Below are 12,275 nucleotides of genomic sequence, written 5' to 3'. Positions count from 1 at the left end.
AGTGAGGGAACTGTGAGAGATGCTCTGGCCATTCCCTATATATCTGTGAGCAGGGGGATGATGTCATGACTGCACAGGATGTGCTCTGCCTTCATCCCCATCCCCCCTCCTTTCCCTTTGTCCCTCATCTCATTCCCCACCCATGAACCTTGATTGAAAGTGACGATCTTCCCTAATTGCAGCTGTTGCTCAGGATTTCTGACTCATGGAAAGAGTTGTTCAAAATCACTGCCGTATACAGCATACTAAGAGGCACCTCTGGTACCTTTTCCCCTAATTTTCTATCATGCTGCCGCTCCAGACATTTATCATTTTGATTCTTTTTTAAAAAAAAATGTGATTTTTTAAAAAAATATTCTTAATATTTAAGAAAAATTCTAGGGAGAAATCATTGCTTGGAAGACTTAAAGATTTGTGGTATATTTTCTGTTAACACAAACTTCTGAGCACATGTTCTGTTGTCTCAAAACTCATAGAGAATTTACATAGCATGTAATAAAATAGGAAGAGAAACAGGCAAAAGAAAATTGGATATCATAATGGATATAATAATGTAATGTGGTGATGAAACATCCAAAGAAAAGGAAAAAGTCAGTATAAAAGGAAGAAAATTAGATCTAATGAATAGCATTATGTCCTTCTTGCCTGAAATTTTATTATATATAACTGAGAGGAGACTAAATTACATATGCTGCTCTTTCATTATATGTCCTAAACAATGTTTATAAAATAAAAACACAAATAGGTTATGCATTAGAAGATAAACTATGAATTGCTGTATTAATGATACCCCTGTGATTAATTACATAATTGCAGATTTACTATATTTTTTAGCTGTTTATGTGTGGCTGTGCAGCATCTCCCTCTGTCCTTTACTTCATAAACCCTTTCTCACTGTTTCTCTGCATTCTACCAATTCCCTCCTCAGTTAAATCCTTTTATTGTAGAGAAGAGATGGTACTTTTATACAGAAAAAAATTCTATGCAAATGCCATCTACCACAGTCACATTTCTAAGAGAGAATCTTCAGGTAATTTGTGAGTTACGATGCTCTTCTTTTCTTCTCTTGATTCTTGGAAGGAAATTGTTCAAATGCCTTTTGAGCAGTGACTTTATGCCTGGAGAAGGACCTTGGTAACACAAGAAGTGTTATGAACTGGTATTAGGAATATAAATATTTGAAACCAAAGATTTCTGAGATTTGTTTAATTTTTAAAATCCCCACTAATCATGCAATAATAACTAAGGAAAAAAATCAGGATTGTTACTACAGACAGTTGTTTTATATATTCAGTATTTGGTAAGAGATTATCTTTGCATTACTCCTAAAGGAAGTCATTAATTACAAATATTGAACAATTATTTTAAATAATAAAAGATACATGAATACAACTCAATGTTCAAAAAGTAAGCAGTAGTTTTAGTTTTATATTATGTTAATTTTGTTTTGTTCTTTCTGTGGGGGAAATTCGACTCACCTGGAATAGTTTTCTCTATAGGATGATTGACGGGCAAGCCTGGAGCATGCATGAATTTTTCCTTCCACTAGGGGGAGTAGTGGAGGTTTAGAAAGCATTCCACCTTCACTGAGAATGCTTGTTTTTCTCTCATTTTCTCAGCATTTGTGTGACAGAATCATTTCAGGCCCTCATTAATAAAGAAGCCCATAAGTTATATGTTCTTTGAATACTATTTAAATCAATTACTTGCTTTGCTTGTTACGTTGTAAAACACAAAGAATCATCTTTGAAAAAGTGCTAAAATATGTGTAAGCTGTTTGATAGTAAAAGGAAAATGTGATGCTTATTCCCTGAAGTGGTTTTTTAGCAAGTGGAGCATAGGGAACTGTTTACAAATATATTCCTGATTAATTAACTTCATTAAAGCATGAATATTTATTATTAAAGTGAGAGTTATTTTATGTATATAAAAATACCAAAGAAAGAATTAAAGAATGTGTAGCAACCACAGTCAAATGACTGAAGACCAAACAGATTCTTTTTAATAATCTTCTTTATTATTAAAAATAAATAAAACACACATTCTGGTAAGATTACAATGCTGATAACGCTTTCCCTTTTCATTTTACCTTAATTTATTTAAACTATAGAATAGTATGAAAGAGTCTCTTTTAGTGGGAAGTCACAGGTGCCCAGTGGTTTTTGTTCAGTGCTTGGAAAGAGTCCCAAATAGAATGGCCAAGAGAAGTCTTCACAGAAAGTCAGCTTTTTCTAAACAAGATAGCTGAAGCCCCAGCAGAGAAACAAATACCTCACAAAGCACTTTGAAACATGCTGTGATTAATAAGACTGACAAATTGTAAATGTAGCAGAAGACCTTTCAGAATAAATGATTTGAATATACTAATGTAAGAAAAAAGAACTAAAAAAATAAATAAAAACTCTATAACTCCTCACCTAATACTCAGGGATCTTTGCAGAAGATGGGGAAGAAAAGTTCTAAGAGTAAGAGGAACTGGATATTTGGTGTGATATTTTTGACTTGAAATGTCTAGAAATGTCAGAAGCATCATCTTAATGTTCCACCAACGTTACTGCCTAAACATGAACCAGCAAGCATCAACAGATATGCTAACATGGACAGGGAAGAGGGCAGGAGGAAGGTCAAGAAATAGACCTCAACACTGCATAAAAAGAAAAAAGAAAAAAAGAGAAAAAAATTTCAGGCAACCAAGGAATGTTGAGGGTGGAAGAAATAGTTTTTTCAGAGGGAAGAGTATACCAAAGAATTAGTTAATACTAAATGCCAAATGGGATTTTGTAAACATACATACAAGTATCATTATACAAAGTATGTTACATTTATTAATACACACACAGACATACACACACACACACACACACACACACAAACATACAGTAACACGAATTAAAGGATAAAAGAGCCCATGTATTTGAAAGACAAAAATGGGAGGTGAGTACGTGATAGCATTTGCAGGAAGGAAAGAGAAAGGGTATATCATGTAATTATAATCTGAGATTATATTTAGAAGTAAGCATAAAATAGCTAAATATAACATAGCATCAGGAAGGATGTCTCACTTAGTAAAGGGCTTGCAGTGCAAGCATGGACTCACAAATTTGGAAATCTAGAACCAATGTAAAATACTGGAAGTGGCAATGGGTTTCTGTTAAACCTAGACTTTGGGGACCAAAGAGATGGAACAAGAGAAATCCTGAATGATATTGATCAGTCAGCCTAAGCAAGCTAGCCTATCAGGCTCACTGATAGACTGTGTTTGCAAAGAACAATAGAATATCCACTGTCAAATCTCTGGCCTCCGCATTTATGCATAAGTAAATGTACAAGCATCTGCATGCCTGTGCACGTACACACACATACACACACACACACACACACACACACACACACACTCTTAAACTTACCCAAATGACACATTTCACACAGAATTTTAGGTAACTTTCTAGGATATGTGAATAACTTTTATTCTAAAATCATTTTGTCTGGAACACTACACAGTAATAAGTAGCTTGTGTCCATCTGTGACACACTTCCTGTGTTAGCCTTCCAGTCTGAGGTCACAATGCGGACAGGGTACCTTCCCTCTGATGTCAAGGTCTGTAAAGTACATGAACTTTTACTTTTGGATGGTCATGTTTTTCTACATTTATTAGTCAGTTGCTCAAAATAATCCACAGAGGCAGTTAAATAATTCACACTTATAAAACAGTGATGTGATCACTTGCATACATACATACATACATACATACATCCGACTTGTCTGTTTCTACTAGCTTCAGCTTGCTGCCTTCCTTTTGCTGGCTTTGTATTCCCTTGTGATAGTCTTGCCCATTTGGAAGACTTTGTTTTATGGTCCAATCCAATCAAGCCTTCTCATGATAGAAAACCTAAGGTATTCCCCTTGCCTTTTGCTTTCTCTAGGTTCTCCTAAAAGTTTATTCTTGACAAACTGCAGACTTTGGATGGAAAGAACTCTGTATTTCTTCAGAAAGTTTACAACTCATAATTGCTTAAAACTTACGTATCAACCCTGACTTAATTACTAATATTTGGCTACTTCTCATTTTTCTTCATGTCAAATTTGTCGTTCTTTTGAACTGTAATCTCTTAAATGTCCATTTTTCATCTTTCTAGTTTTATGTGAGCCTTTAGAGTTACTTAGCTCTCTCAGCCTTTCCCAATCATCCTGTCACTCTATGACTAAGGCAATAAGTTTTGAAAAAGGCACTGAGGGACATCATCCTGGAGCCATATACCTTTATCAGCTCATTGCTCAGATAATTGTGACTTAAATTTTATTTCTCTAAATGCATCTCAGGTCTTTAGCTGTGGATGTAATTCATCTGAACAAACAATATGTCAGACTTCTGTAAGCCTAATTGATTTTTCTGTTCAATTAAAGAGCATTTTCATGGCATAATGATAGATATGTGTGTGCACACACCCAGACTCATAGACACTATCTTATATGCTAAATGTGTATTATACATTTATTGCTATATATAAGGAATTTGGAGGATCTTTAGAGATTTAGGTAAATGGAAACCAAATGGTCAGTTTCCCACTGTACGCATAAACATGCTTTGTCCATAATCTCTACAAATTCCCAACTCATTTTTGATGGTTCTTCCTTCTTCTGTTTCTATATCCTTATAGATGATTGACTTAGAATAGTTGATAATGGGTTTCTATAGCCAAGATAAATTTTACAATATAAATTTAACTATAACCCCTTCTTTGCTAGTGATCTGCATATGAATGAGTTATCACATTTAAAAAGGCTGTAAAACCATATTGTGATACTTCTGGCTTCATTTATTATCTTCTTTTTTGTATTTAAGAAAATGGGCATCTATAGGTCTTGAGTAGTTCAAATTACAGTTGTACCACTACAGGTGGTGCAACTGTAATTTTGCCATTGTTATAAATTGTATTGTAAATATCAGTGTTTTCTGATGGTCTTAGGCAATCCCTGTGAAAGGGTTGCTCAACCTATTGGTTGAGAACCAATAATCCAGAGTAAGAGATGTTTGATTCAAAATATTAATATCTTATGCTTGTGGCGATTTCCACAGCATCTGTAATCTGTCACACTGAGATTCATTTCAGTTACACTTGCCAATAGCAAATTTGATTTTTGAAAGAGTGTAAATCTTTGTTTTCCTTTTTCATTAGCTTCATGTTGCTGTGGACCAAAGGCAACGAGGGACCTTTGTATGGTGGACAAGCACTGCACCAATGAACGGCAACCCCAGAGCTCAATAAGATTCCAGGTTTTCTTTCTTTTTCTTGAGACACTGTAAGCTGATTTGACACATGATCATTTGTATTATTTAATTCTTGATCCTGTTATTTTATTTTCTACTTATGCTAGTAGCCTACATGAGCCCTAGGTTTAAATATCCTCTGGTCCCTTTTCACCTTAAAATTTGAATTGATGATTTCTACAGCTGAACATAAAATCATTTGAATAGTGGGCTTCCTTGTCTTTCATTGGGGAGGCATCCTGTCCACAAGAAGCCTTTAAGATCCTCCAAACTACTTATATTATAGCCTTAGCATCTTCCTCTTATGTTTTATTTCATTTATAAGGATTAAAATTTGCTGAGTTGCATATAATCAAAGTACCTGGATGCTTTCATCTCTTTGTCTCTGTCTTCCATCCCCAAGCACTTCTGGACTAGCAAACACCCATGGTCTGCCATGAGCCATATCCTCATGCTTTGTCTTCTTTTATTATCACCATCCATCAGATCAAAGCCTTTCTCCCAAGTTGCAACCATGGCCACCTGCATGCTCACCCCTAAACTCTGCTTGATCTTTTCCAATGCAGACATTCCACAGCACAGAGAATTGGCTCATATAATGTAATCCCATTCTTGCTATTCTCTACTTATAAGATTTTGGAAGTTTTTGCTTGTACTAAGAACAAAGTCTTGACCTCAGCCTGCAATAGCAAAGTGGGCCCTTATCTTTCTTGTCTCCATGTCTGATCATTCTCTTCTTTTTAGTCTCCTTAATTTCACACCCCCTTGCTTTCTTTCAAACATACCTAACGTTTTACATAAATAAATATTCTTAGAATAAATGTTGTGATTAGATTATTATGTAGCAAATAGTCCCTGATGGTTCCTGAGGATAGAGGAAATCTATCTCTTGCTATTTGAAACTGGCCTGTTATACAACTTACATTGACCAATGTAAGTAATGTAGCAAACAGAAACAAAATTGACTTGGTATGCATTTAAAGCATTAGTCTTGATTTCTTACTTCCCCTCCATTGACTAAAAATAATTTTTATGAACCCAATACCAAAAGGAGCAATAGCTAAAGCAATCCCACCTGTCATAGACCTTGCAGTACAAATCAGAGGCTTCTGTAATTAAGCTAGCTTTAGCTGAATTAATTCATGGTCATGTGAGATGTTTTCCCTGATTGGAATTAAAGAATTACATTTTGGAATCATTTATAATGTAATATTTTCATAACAATAGCTGAGGAATAGTGCTGTCTATTTTTAATTCAATCGCTTACAGTTTTGTCTATTTATGTTTACCATTTGTGTATCAAAGTAAGAGCTAGCTTTGCCTTGTTACATTAAATTACTAGAACAAGAAATACTGCTCTGGGTAGTGAGCAATTTGTAAATATTGATACTAAAATGAAACAATACAATTTCAAACAACCTCATTATTACATAACTGTTATTTTCCTCTTATATCAAAAAGGAGATTTTATTCTCTATAAAGAATGATTTCAATTAAAGAAATATTTTGAGATGATTCTTAGAAAAAGGAGAAGATATGAGAAAACTTCTTTTCAATAAGTCTTGAGTATTGTTTTACATTGCAGATGACATTTTGTAAGTTGCCATTAAGAAAAAAGTGGATGTAAGTTATACTAACAGAACCTATATGTCCCCCCAATTGTTGAGTCGTTTTGAACAGAGCAACTATGCCATATCAAGTTGCTATGAATGGAGGTAAGAGTGAACAGTATAATACGCCTACAAATAGCCATTGAAACCAACATTAGAGGACTAAGGCTAATCTAAATGTCAATCTAAAGTTCATTTATTGAATATGTCTATGAGAGATATGTTGGCAGGTTAATTTGATTACACATAAACCAGAAAAGCTTAAAAATATATAAGATGATCCTGTTAACAATGAAAGTACTTTTAAAAATGAAAAGATAATATGGCTTACGTATGGATAAATATTCTTCTTAGAATAGTGACACAGTTAAAATTTATTTGGTTGCCAAAGACAGTTAATTCTTCTAGTACCAAAAATACAATACTTAATTCAAGTCATAAATATTCTGTTTGAATATCCTACAGAAAATATTATTCCAATAAAGGATAAGCTAATGCTTTTATCTTGAAAGTACAGTGAGTAAAACGGTAAGATGTTTTAAGTTTTGCATTCCTTGTCATTATATTAGCCATGCTTTCCTCTCTGTTCATGGGATAGATCTTAGATTTATAGATTCTTACCTCAGAATTCTTACTGTGCAAACTTAAATGGACTATGTAGGCACTGCATTTTGTTTTTGTTTAAAGTAAGGCTATTTATTCAGTTAAAATAAAACATTTGAAAACTCCACATATTCCTCCATCATAAAGAATAATTTGCTTTTCCTTGTGACAATTTTACAAGTTAATTTGAATTTTACTTTAAATTAAAAATACTATAGAATAGAATGGAATAGAATAGGGAAAATTAAAAATATAATGAATACAGAGTATATTGACCATGATGTGTGCTTTTCTCAGTGGTTCCAACATCCAACTTCTATGACCCATTGAGAGCCCAGTCTAAGGTTTCATTTGACACTTACAATAGTCTTTTGGGTTTCTTCTGACGTTTGAAATCACTTTCTTCTCTGTTTCCCTAACTTTTGCTTGCTCCTCTTTCCATAGCTTTTTGTTTCATTGCTTTAACTGGGTACAAAGTGGGCATAAGAAACAGAGGAGTTACAGCAAGTGAACTTACATCTAACCTGAGGGGTAAGAGCAGGAAAAGAGAACAGTTCCTACTCTGTACTCTAGGTGGAGACACCTGTATGTAACACTATCAATGACAGCTGGGAACTCTTGATACCAGACAATATTTTAACATCTCCATGAGTCACTGATCTAGTGAAGACTAAACCTGGAAAAAGTTATGTGGAACTTGTCTTGGACTTTATTTGTCACAGAGAAGGCTAGATATGCTTAAATTGGTTACAAACTGATGTTGCCACACTTAACTATTTTTTTTTCTGATGGTACAAATCTAATCTCAAACTTTACCCTAAGGGGAGGTATTCATGGGACACCAATCTAAGTATTTTGAGAAGTTGACTTACTCTGAAGGTTTACTGTTGTTAGTTCTGCTTCCCCATAAGTTGGAGCTTATGCAAATGGCATTAAATTGGCCATTGTAGAGTGTGTTTTCCTTTTGGACAGCCATGGTTTTTGGCCCTTGTCATAATTAGTCTCTTGCTTTTAGTACTTTCAGTTCTGTTGCTATATTCCAATAATCCTAGACAGGTTAGTTTCTAGATCACAGACTCTTTGTTCAAACGAGATTTTCTCACATTATTTAATGTCATCCTCTTTTTCTTCTTTGTCTTGTGTGGTGCTCATGTCAAGTGAAAATGGTCATGAGTTTGATACATTTTGAAGCACTGAAGAGACCTAACCAAGTAGCCTGTCTCATTTAAGATTAAAAGACCACCGTCTGCTTGCTTGGATTATTTCCCCATGATGGGAACACATACCTAAGTGAATGTTGGTGTTACCTCATACATGTTAATGGCCATTTTCCAGTGCCATCATTGAGGAAGTTTCCTGTTGTTCTGATAATAATAGCAGTTCAAGATGTTGCTCCAGTAAGGATGTCTTTGGTTTTAGGTTCAGTGCCATGCTGCGAGGTCTTCAATGACTTTTATTTTTCAGTAATGTTCACTTATAAACTTGCTTCAATATAATTTCATGAAATAATCAAAGGCTACAGCGCTTTGTAATTTATTTTTCTCTCTTTTCAATGTCAGCTATTATTGCATTCCCATGCTTTTGCTTTAAGCTTAATATTTATTAGTTTATTTACCTTTCACAGGATAACTTTCAGCATTTTCTCATTTTCCACATTTAGTTTCTTTTGCATTAGTTGTTATTCTTTTCTTTTTCTTTCCTTCCTTCCTTTCTTTCTTCCTTCCTTCCTTCCTTCCTTCCTTCCTTCCTTCCTTCCTTCCTTCCTTCCTTTCTTTATCTTTTCCTTAAAACTGTTGACTATTTTCTGTGGGTAAGACTTAGACCTTTAATTTCAACAGTTTTCTTTTTTCTAAAATAAACATCAAATCAATGGATTTTTATCATGCCATGATTATATTAATTTTCTCTGTTTTCATATTTGTGAACATTTTTTAGATTCCAATTTTTACATGTAAGAGTAACTTTTATTTGCCAGATATAATTGCCATCTCACAGGTTTACTACTGAATAAACCCCCCCCTTTCTTGCTCTTTCTGAGCTCTGGTTGGCTGGTTCAACTCAGGTATTCTGGCCCAAACTTTGTGCTGACTGATTTAAGCTAGATTCTCTCAACTGACTCCTGACTGAATTGTTCTGCTTGGCCTCAAACTAACTTTGGCAATCTGTTTTCATCTTCTAGCTCCTTCTCATTCTCTGGCTTCTCCGGCTTCATCTACCACCTGTTCTGGAAAACTGTCCTAGTAACTAACTCCTCTCCTTTTCTGTCTCTGTGCTGCTCCTCTAAGAGAGAGCTCTTTTTTACATTGCTCTTGTGTGAGGTGGGGATGTGCCCTCCCTGACGCATTCTGTCAAATTATTCTCTGATTCATCACTTTATCTGCCCCTCACTTAGACATTACCTTCAAACATGGTTTCTTCCTTCTACAACCTAGCCTTATCTACATTGTTTAGGTACAAAGGTGTACACTAACGGTGTGCCTGGATTCCACCTAGAATACATTGCAATCCAGTGTGTGTCCACTTTCCAGTCAGATCACATAGAACTAGAAGGTCTTTGGATGTGATATGTTGCCAGAGCAACCATGTTGCTGGATTAGAATTCCTCAACTTTTATTACATTGATGAGCAATAAAACTTTGCTTCTAAATTGAAGTCTAACCCACTGAGTTCTTTGTACAATATTGCATTGCTTTCAATAGAAATCTGTCAACTGACTGATTAAAGAATTCTAGTGTGCCCTCGCTTTTCTCTCTTCACTACCTACAGAGAGCAAACAGGCCGGACTATAGACAACACTTAAGAGGAGTAATATGAAAATGTGAATAATTGCCTGTAGAGTTTTGTTTAAAAATGGAATCCCACAGAATTTCCTCCTTCTATGTTAATATGTTTATTGATATTGTTACTTTTTTTAGTCTTGCTTATGCAGCCGTTTCTAAGGAGACTTTCACAACAGACTTCTTGGCATTCTGGTTCATACAATATTTCCATGCCTGCTTTCCTCAGAGCCAATGATGCAGGAAGTATGATGTAGATGTGGCCATTGAGGATGGGATTATCATGATCTGTTGATCTCCATATTATGTCCATATGAGATTTTCTGTGATGGCCTCCATTTACTGTAAATAGAGGCTTCTTTGGTGAAAGTTGATAGTTACACTTATCTGTGGCTATGGGGATGATGATATTCAGAAGTAGTAAGGTTTATTCTGGTCTAGCAAAATGACAGTAGTAGATCATTTTCTAACATCCAAGGCTTAAGTAGCACCAGAAAGATTTCTGTTTATTCAGCATCAGGCATACTTTCCCTCCTGCTGAGGGGCCCTTACGTTAAATTAGATAGATGTTGTTTTGCTAACAGTATCTGAGTGTCCCCTTTTCTGTACCATTATACATATCTTGGCATGCTGTTCATAGGCACGGCAGCTGCACAGGACTGGTTAGTGGCTTCCATCTCTTGGCAGCTGACATAATATTTTCTGAAACCATGAAAGCTATATGCACAGAAAAGAGGCCTCAGATTCAGTTCAAATAACCTGATTTGTATATCCTAAGTATGTGGTGTTGTCTTCATTAGGATTTCCGTCTCAATCCCTGAGAGGTAACAGATGTGACATTGGTAGTCTATATTGTTTTGAGAGTCATTTGGTTAGCCTTGACAAACTCTTAAAAGGAGGTTCCTCTTGTCTGGTACAGTGATTTTATTAGTCTGTAGATCACATAGGCAGCACTATCAAGTGACTCAACTTAGGTTTATTTTATATATATTATATTTACTCATACAGACACTCATACAAGAAACAAATACAATAAAAAGAAAAGGAGGTTATCAACTTGGGGACATGGAAATAGTTGCATGGAGGTAGCTGGAAGGAGCTGAAGACAAAACAGTGGAATGTGAAATAATGCAATTCTAGTTCGATTAAAGAAAACAAATAAAACTGGTAATAACATCTTTGAAGTTGTAGATCTTCTAACCCGTCCTCTTACCAGTTTCTAGAGTAAATATATTTTATATATTATATATATTAGTGTGTGTAATGTTATATATACTGTGTGTACAAATGATTGTATTATATTATATACATATTGTATGTACAATTATATGTATTATATATAATTTATGTAAGTATAAAATATTATGATTTCTTGAGACTTTTATCAAGCAAACTGAGTGTTATTTTCCCTTCCTCCTTCCTTATTGTTCTCCCCCCATTTCTCCAGTTTATTATAGAAAAAAGGAGAATTAGCGCCTCCCAAGGATGAGCTCCTATATTGGTTGTCAATGTACTGTGGGAAGTCTTACACACATAGAACAAAATGAACTCAACAGTTTGTATTACTATATATTTGTACACATACACGCATACTCATACACATGTACAGACACTCATACAAGAAACAAATACAATAAAAAGAAAAGGAGGTTATCAACTTGGGGACATGGAAATAGTTGCATGGAGGTAGCTGGAAGGAGCTGAAGACAAAACAGTGGAATGTGAAATAATGCAATTCTAGTTCGATTAAAGAAAACAAATAAAACTGGTAATAACATCTTTGAAGTTGTAGATCTTCTAACCCGTCCTCTTACCAGTTTCTAGAGTAAGTATTAATACGAACAACTGTGATCACTACTGTCCCAAGCTCAGATGACTACAAACACACACAATGTAAAGAAGATGTCATAATATCACACATTATATCATTAATCTGCACTCACAGAGCTGTGTAATAAGCTTTCAGATCTATACCTCAAGATTTCCAGACTATAACCTCACTCCCATGACTAAAG

The sequence above is a fragment of the Apodemus sylvaticus genome, chromosome 20 (assembly GCF_947179515.1).
Source record: "Apodemus sylvaticus chromosome 20, mApoSyl1.1, whole genome shotgun sequence".
NCBI lineage: Eukaryota > Metazoa > Chordata > Mammalia > Rodentia > Muridae > Apodemus > Apodemus sylvaticus.
Note: the sequence above shows the minus strand (reverse complement) of the source record.